The sequence below is a fragment of the Mirounga leonina genome, unplaced genomic scaffold, assembly GCF_011800145.1.
Source record: "Mirounga leonina isolate KUSES-001 unplaced genomic scaffold, KU_Mleo_1.0 Mir_125, whole genome shotgun sequence".
NCBI classification, from domain to species: domain Eukaryota; kingdom Metazoa; phylum Chordata; class Mammalia; order Carnivora; family Phocidae; genus Mirounga; species Mirounga leonina.
Window position 1 is genome coordinate 44,441,056 of NW_023270305.1, and position 9,148 is coordinate 44,450,203.

The 9,148-nt window shown below is 40.9% G+C and overlaps 1 protein-coding gene across 1 annotated transcript in view; it reads left to right on the forward strand.

The window, feature by feature from the left end:
* The first annotated feature begins 2,026 nt into the window (after positions 1–2,026).
* The window catches only part of CUNH2orf42 (chromosome unknown C2orf42 homolog), a 27,524-nt gene continuing 20,402 nt past the window's right edge, over positions 2,027–9,148 (forward strand). The window contains exon 1 of the mRNA XM_035001375.1: positions 2,027–2,643. The gene's annotated coding sequence lies outside the window, so the exon portion shown is untranslated. The remainder of the gene's footprint in view (positions 2,644–9,148) is intronic.

A 9,148-nucleotide genomic window follows, 5' to 3' on the forward strand; every position in this document is an offset into this window, starting at 1 on the left:
CCAGAATTGTAGAAAGCTAGGAATTCTCAGATCCAAGAATCACAATAAATCCTAAGAGGGATAAATAAAATGAAGTCCATACTAACATACATAGTCAAGTTGCAGATTGTCAACTGCAGATCTTAAACAATCAGATCTTAAAGCAGCAGAGGGGCAAAAAAAGTCACTATTATTTTCACATCCTGCTTTGCCACAAGTTGGAACTTTTACAATATCACTTCTCTAATGTTTTCCTTTCCTTGTATAATAATTGTACTATTACAGTATATCTTGATGCCATGGAGGATCACTGTGAATGAATAGCTTGACTCAGGCATCACAACAAAAATCTACCTCAAGGCTGAAAAAATGATGTTCAGAGAACAGGGAAAGAAGGGCTACTGTGTCATATGAATGAGTATTGTACAATTCTGAGAATTCTGTTTATGAGAAGAAGGCTGAGAAAGGACTTCTATGATGGTATTGCTTCTTCAAAGCCCCTTCTTTGAAGGAGGAATAGAAGAACCCTGTGTGTTTGGCTTGGAAGGAAATCCCCTCTTCTAGAATGGGGCTCTTTGATAGCTTCTTTCCTGACTGGAACATATAACGTGTCTAAACAGAAAACCCACAAATCTCTTAGGACACATTTGGGCAAATCCAGTGAAAAAAATTTAAACACTCTCTCTAAAACAGGGTTTAGGAGTGCGGACACTACTGACTCCATCTTTGTCCCGTTCCCCCCCCACACCCCCCACCCCTGCCTTATCCATGTCCCTGCAATGATCTCCCCCTGGGGCTACATGTTCCAGGTCCCCTAGATGTTAATGTATGCCATGACCAGAATGTGGTGAAGCTTGCTCTTGCCTTCTCTAAATTTGTTTAGGTAATTCCTAGAGATAACAATCCCCCCCCCCACCTCCCCGATGCACAGAGGGCGCCTGAGGTCTGTTAAATGTTAGCTATCAATTAAATGTATGCAGACCTTTGACCTCACTACAGTGCCCTCCTGAGCATCCCTTCGTTCTATAAAATCTGTAGACTAAGGTCTGGATTTTGCAGAGAATAGCTGCACAGCTGCCTGGATCATCACCCTCTGAACACTTTCTGTCAGTAAGTTAATAAAATTCTATAAACTGTAGGGAGGTTGACTGCTTAATTTTTTGGCCTCAAAGTGCCTTCTCAATTTGGAGGATACTTTATAGTATCCTCCCCACTTTCTAACACAGGGCCTCTCAATTTTGGCACTATTGACATTTTGGGTCAGATAATTCTTTGTTGAGAGGACTGTCCTGTGTATTGCAGGATCTTTTTTCCTTTCTTTTTTAAAAAGATTTTAAGTAATCTCTACACCCAACCTGGGGCTCCAAACGACAACCCCTGAGGTCGAGAGTCGCAGGCTCTAGTGACTGAGTCAGTGCCCCTTAGGATCTTTAATAACATCCATGGCATCTATACAGCGCTCCTGTTGAACAACTTCTTTAGAGAATCATTTGGCATCAATACAATCATAAACACAACCAGGCATTGAAATCCTATACAGTATTACTAGGTTTTCCTCCAGATGACCCAGGATATACTGAGCATCATTTTAAAAACTTATAATCAAAATGGAAACACAAAATTGGAAGAATTTTGTGGAAAAGTGTGCCCTTTTACACCCCCCCCCCCCCCCCCCCCAGTTTGAGAAACAATATAGCAAACCAGAGTCCCGGAAAGGACCATTTTTCTTATTAATAGATGATAAGATTAATGTTTTTAGGCAACCTGCCCACAGTGTCACCCCTAGTAAGTAACAGAATCAAGGCCAAAGCTGCAGGAAATCTCATTCCAGAATTTTCCAACAGACAAGGGCCTCATCCTTAACACATTGAACTCAGAAGTTACCTTCAACCATGAACAAAGAGTACTGAGATTTATTGTTTGATTCAAGGACCAGAACTAAAACACAGGAAGCCGATTTCAGTTCATTATAAAGGTAAACGTTCAAGTAGTATGTCAGAATGTAGTTAAGGTAGAAAAAGATAACCTGACATAAACACACAAGTTTTACAAACAGCGAATACTTTGGTGGACAAGACTTCCCTTGACAAAACGCTAAATCACAGTCAACATCTGCTAATAATGCAGATAATTTATGACAATTTTTGCTTCGATAACCAATGAATTCTATGCAGAAACAGTGCTCTCTCGGGTCTGAAACAGTCATGATCAGCTCTAGAACCCTATCGGTGCCTTCTGTCCCAGCACGGTCGTCCAGAAGCACTCCGGCCCCACCGAAGAAGCTGCGCATTACAGCCGCCGGGTTAGCGCAGACTCCACCCCGGCATTCCGCCGCAATTCTTAGCCGCCTACAGGAGGAAACTACAACTCCCATCAGACAAGGTGAGCCGAGTGGGCGGGTATTCGCCGCGCGTGGGCGGCCCTGGCCAATAACGACGGTCGTTACAGCGAACAGTTTGGCCGCGTTTGTAAAAGGCCGCGGCAGGCGAAGAGAGAGGAGGTGAGGGCGGTCATCAGCTTGGGGCCCCGGGGCCGCGGTGAGGGGAGGGCGCGCAGAGCAGGCAAGGGGGCCGTGTTGACAGAAGGCGGGGACAGCAGTGCGACGAGGGCGTAGAGCCGGGAATCCCGGCGGAGAGCGTGGCCAAGGAGCAGAGTCCCGGCCAGGTGATGCTTCTGCTTGGGCCTACTTAGAACCGGAAGTGAGCCGTCGCGCGGGGAGGATGCCGGGAAGCAGGTCCCAGAACGGTGCTTCTGGGGGTGGGCCGGGTCCCGGAAGCCAGGCGGGAGGTGCGCATCCTGCAGGCGGGGTTCCCAAACACGCGTCCGCAAGGCCGGAGCGGCCTTTCTCCGCTATTCCGAGACGGCGCAGGGCTAATGAAAACCTGGGAATCGGGAGGCCCGGCTTCTAGGCATCTCCCTTCCTTTTACTTGTTGTTTGACAAGGAATCCTGTAGATTACAAACTCATGTTAGATTATCTGGTTGCTGGCTGTGAGACATTCATCAAATCATTACTCTCTTTGAGCCAATTTTTTCAACTCTAAAATAGTAAATAGTACCCACTTTACTGGATTATGGTGAGCAATACCGGAGTAAATGCATGGGAAGGGCTTCTACTCAGTAAAAGGTAGCAGGGTTTATGTTTTATTCATGATAATCATTCGTTCTCTTCAGTTACCGTTGCTTCACAAGCATTAAACAGCATCCACCAAACTGTACAGCTCTACAGCTGAACAGTACCTTGATTAAAACGCACCACTTCCAGGGAGCATTCCTGGGTTGGCTCTTCCAGTATCAGTCCCTTTACACCATCTTGCTGAGGAGGCAGTTTTGTAAACTTGTTTAGAAGAGACCTTTTTTTAGGCAGGATTCAAATACAGGTTCTTTTCTTACCCTTTTTTTTTTTTAAGTTGAAGTAAAATTGACGTGTAACATACTAGTTTCAGGTGTACCACCTAATTCGATATTTGTATACACTGTGACATCATGGCCACAATAAGTCGTTACCAGTCACCATACAAAGTTACAAAAAAATTTTTTTTTTCCTTGTGATGAGAACTTTTAGGATTTATTCTCTTGGCAGCTTTCAAATATGCAATATGATATTATCTACTATAGTCATCTTGCAGTACATTACATTCCCATGACTTATTTTATATCTGGAAGTTTGTACCTTCTGACTCCCTTCACCCATTTCTCCTACCCTGCTATACCCCCTCCCCTCTGGCAGCCACCGATCTGTTTTCTGTATGTATGAGTTTTGTTTTGTTTCATTTTTTAGATTCCACATGCAAGTGAAATCATATGGTATTTGTCTTTCTCTGTCTTTCTTTGTCTTATTTCACTTAGCATAATACCTTTGAGGTCCATCCACATTGTTGCAAATGGCAAGATTTCCTTCTCTTTTATGTCTGAGTAGTATTCCATGGTGTATTCCAGTATAGTATTCCATTTTATAGGCGCACATACAAACCAAATGTTTATCCATTCATCCATCTTAGGTTGTTTCCATATCTTGTCTATTGTAAATAATACTGCAGTGAATACAGGGGTGCATATATCTTTTCAAATTAGTGTTTTCATTTTCTTTGACAAATACAGGTTCTTTACAGGTTGTGTTACTTGTTTGTATATGCTTGCAATATAGAATCTATAATAAGTGATCTGAGTCCATGTTTAAAATTCAGATAGTATAAAACAGTGATATGGGGCGCCTGGGTGGCTCAGATGGTTAAGCGTCTGCCTTCAGCTCAGGTCATGATCCCAGGGTCCTGGAATCGAGTCCCGCATCGGGCTCCCTGCTCAGCGGGGAGCCTGCTTCTCCCTCTGCCTCTCTCTCTCTGTCTCTTATGAATAAATAAATAAAATCTTAAAAAAAAAACCAAAACAGTGATATGTAAGCCTCCCTCCTACTATTTCCCAAGTCCTAAGTCACTTCTGAGACCATAGACATGTGTGTGTATATCCCTTCTTTTTTCTTTTTTTTTTCTTTTTATTTTTTATTTATTTGAGACAGAGAGAACGAGAGAGAGAGCACATGAGAGGGGGGAGGGTCAGAGGGAGAAGCAGGTTCCTTGCTGAGCAGGGAGCCCGATGCGGGACTCGATCCAGGAACTCCAGGATCATGACCTGAGCCGAAGGCAGTTGCTTAACCAACTGAGCCACCCAGGCGCCCTCTTTTTTCTTTTTTAAACCAAGAGTATCCTACATGAAGTGCCTTTTTTCATCCCATGGTATATCTTAATATGTCTTCCTTATCAGTACATATAGATCTATCTGATTCTTTTTAATGGCTTTACAGTAGCATATTGTTTTGTTTTGTTTTGTTTTAAAGATTTTATTTATTTATTTGAGACAGAATGAGAGACAGAGAGCATGAGAGGGAGGAGGGTCAGAGGGAGAAGCAGACTCCCTGCCGAGCAGGGAGCCCGATGCGGGACTTGATCCCGGGACTCCAGGATCATGACCTGAGCCGAAGGCAGTCGCTTAACCAACTGAGCCACCCAGGTGCCCATACAGTAGCATATTGTATGCCTGCACCATAATTTTTTTCGTCAGCTCTTAGACTGTTTCCATTCTTTGCAGTTCTGGACAACTTTGCATGGGGTACCCTTGTACATACTTTGTGTACATGTGACAGGAGAACTCATGAAGTCTTAGAAGTAGAATTGCTAAGTTAAAGTATATGTTGTACATTTATTTTATTTACGTCCTTTAAAGAGGATGTTGCAGTTTACATCCCCACCAACCATGTGCAGTGACTGTTTCTCCACATCTTAACACAATGATAATGTTTATCTTTTCTGTCATTTTGCCAAAGTATTATCTTGTTTTAATTTGCTTCTTGTTTATTGTAAGATAGAATTTTGGATGTTTAAAATCATTTTTGTTTTTTATTTTTCACAAGCTGTCTTTTCATGCTCTTTGCTCATTTTTCTAGTGGGTTTGTTTTTCTTATTGATTTGTAAAAAAACTCCTATTTTAGAAAATTAGCTCTTTAGCATTTGCATTCCAAATATTTTCCCTCTATTTTTAATGATACCTTTTTTTAAATTTTATTTTTTAAAGTAATCTCTATGCCCAGTGTGGGGCTCAAACTCACAACCCCAATATCAAAAGTCACAAGCTCCACCAACTGCACCAGCCAGGCACCCCTTTTAATGACAGCTTTATTAGGATTGCCTGGGTGGCCCAGTCAGTCGTGTCCAACTCCTGGTTTCGGCTCAGGTCATGATCTCTGAGTTGTGGGGTGGGGCCCAGTGTTGGGTTCCGCACTCAGCATGGAGTCTGCTTGTCCCCTCCCTCCCCTCTGCCCCTCCCCTCTCTCTCAAAAATAAATACATAAATACATAAATAAATCTTTTTAAAAAAGCTTTATTGAAATATGATTCACATAACATAAAATTCACTCCTTTAAAGTGTTGTGATTCAGTGATTTTTTTATATATTCACAGAGTTTTGCAGCCTTTCTTCACTCCAAAAAGAAACCTCATACTCACCAGCAGGCACTCTTGTTTCCTCTTTTTCCCTCTGCTCTTAGCAACCACCAATCTACTTTCTGTCTCTATGCATTTGCCTATTCTTCATATTTCATTTAAATGGAATCATACAGTGTGTAGCTTTTTTGTGTCTGGCTTTTTTCACTTAGCATAATACTTCAAGGTTCGTATAGCATGTATCAGAATTTCATTCCCTTTTAGGGCCAAATTATATTCCATTGTGTGGGTATATCACATTTTGTTTATTCATTCATCAGTTGATGGACATTGGGATTGATTCCACTTTCTGGCTATTATGAATACTACTACTATGAACATATATGTACAAATTTTTGTATGTTTTCAGTTGTCTTGGGTATATATTCTTTTGTGAGTCATATGGTAACTCAGTTTAACATTTTGAGGAACCATCAACCATCAGTTTTCCGAAGTGGCTCTGCCATTTTACAGTACCATCAATAATGTATGAGCGTTCTAGTTTTTCAATATCCATGACAACACTCGTTATTTTTTGCCTTTTTTAGTCATCATAGTGGCTGTGAAATGGCATCACATTGTGGTTTTGATTTATAATTTACATGATGTTGAACATTTTTTCATATGTTTATTGGCTGTTTATGTTCTTTGGAGAAATATCCATTCAAATCCTTTGTCCATTTTTAAATTGGGTTATGTCTCTTTGTTTTTTAAAAGATTTTATTTATTTATTTATTAGAGGGAGAGTGCACACACAAGCAGGGGGAGGGGCAGAGGGAAAGGGAGAAGCAGGCTCCCTGCTGAGCAGGGAGCCCAACATGGCTCGATCCCAGGACCCTGGGACCATGACCTGAGCCGAAGGCAGACGCTTAACGACTGAGCCACCCAGGTGCCCCTCAGTCTTAATTTTAAAATGGGTGAAATATTTGAATAGTATTTCTCTAAGGAGACAGATATGTCTAAATAAGCATGTAGTATGTTGCTGAACATCATTATTCAATAGAGAAATGCAAGTTAAAAGCACAATGAGGTACCTACCACTTTACACCTACTCTAATCCAATGGCTATAATAAAGAAGACAATAACACATGTTGGCCAGGAAGGAGAGAAACAGGAACCCACCCTCCTACATTGCTGGTATGAATATAAAAACATTTTAGAGAACAGTTTGGTGGTTTCTTAAAAAGTTAAAAGTAAACCGTATGACCCTGCAATTCCACTTTTAGGTACATAGATACCTCAGAGAAATGAAGAGAAATGCATGTTAATGTTCTCAGCAGCATGTTCATAATAGCCGAAAATTGGAAACAGAACAGTTATCTGCTGGTGAATGGATAAACAAAATGATATATCCATTGGATGGAACGCTTTTCAGCAATTTAGACAATGAAATACTGATACAGGTTACAATGTGGTTGAACCTAGAAAACAGCATGTTGTGTGAAAGAAGCAAATATAAAATACCATATATTATGTGATTCCATCTATATGAAATGTCCAGAAAAGTTAAATCTGTAGAGACAAGAAAACAGGTTAGTGATTGCCTGGGGATGGGAATGGTAATTGACTGTGAACGGCCAGAGGGATCTTTTTAGTGTGATAGACATGTTCTCAAAATGGATTATAGTGGCAGATACCTAACTCTACAAATGTAATGACTATCATTGAATCATATACATAAAATGGGTGAATTTTATGGTCTGTAAAATATACCTCAATAAAGAGGTTTCTTTTTTTGTTCTTAAGATTTTATTTATTTATTTGAGAGAGACAGTACAACCGGGGGTAGGAGTGGGGTGGGGGGAGGGAGAAGCAGGCTCCCCGCTGAGCAGGGAGCCCGATGTGGGGCTCTATCCCTGGACCCTGGGATCATGACCTGAGCCGAAGGCAGATGCTCAGCAACTGAGCCACCCAGGCGCCCCTCTGTGACCAAGTTTAACTTCTGAGCTTCAGGTTGTTTTTCAATTGCAAAATAGAAAAAAAAAAAAAAATATATATATATATATATATATGTATGTATATGAAATACATATATATGGAAGAGCTTAACAAAAATTAATTTTAAAAATTCATTGATGATCACTTAACATATCATTAAAGTAGAAAAAAACAACTTTGCTCATTAAGGTAGGAACTGGTTTGCCAATTATCATGGTGAAACCTTAAGGTGCTCTATATAGTTTTAGCATCATCATAGGAATTCCACTTTTTCCTCTTATTTTTTCTTTTACTTTTTTGATTATTCTCTGTAGAGGGAAATTTGTTAGTATCTTTCAAAATTACAAATGTACATTTCTTTTAAAAACTTTTAATTTGGGGATAATTTTATTTATTTTTTAGGATTTTATTTTGATTTATTTATTTATTTATTTTTATTTATTCAAGACACAGAGATACAGAGAGAGAGAGCATGAGCGGGGGAGAAGCAGAGGGAGGGCGAGAAGCAGACTCCCCGCCGAGCAGGGAGCCCAATGCGGGGCTCAATCCCAGGACCCTGGGATCATGACCTGAGCTGAAGACAGACGCTTAATCATCTGAGCCATGCAGGTGCCCAATTTTGGGATAATTTTAGATTTATAGAAAAGATAAAAAATTATACAGACATTCTTGTATACCCTCACCCAGCCTTCCCAAATGTTAACATTTTACCTAACCATGAGACATTTGTCAAAACTAAGGTTTTAACACTGGTACAATACTACTAACTCTACTACATACAGACTTTATTTGGGTTTCAGCAGTTTTCCCACTAATGGCACTTTTTTTTTTTTAAGAATAAACTTTTTCTTAAAAGATTTTATTTAATAGAGAGTGAGAGCGTGCAAGAGAGCACAAGTGTGGGGGGGGTGACAGAGAGAGAAGCAGACTCCTTGCCGAGCAGGGAGCCCGATGCAGGCGATCCTAGGACCCTGGGATCATGACCTGAGCCGAAGGCAGACGCTTAACGCCTGAGCCACCCAGGCACCCCAAGAATAAACTTTTTTTTTTTTAAGATTTTATTTATTTATTTATTTATTTATTTATTTATTTATTTGAGAGAGAGAATGAGACAGAGAGAGAGAACATGAGAGGGGGGAGGGTCAGAGGGAGAAGCTGACTCCCTGCTGAGCAGGGAGTCCAATGCGGGACTTGATCCTGAGACTCCAGGATCATGACCTGAGCCGAAGGCAGTCGCTTAACCAACTGAGCCACCC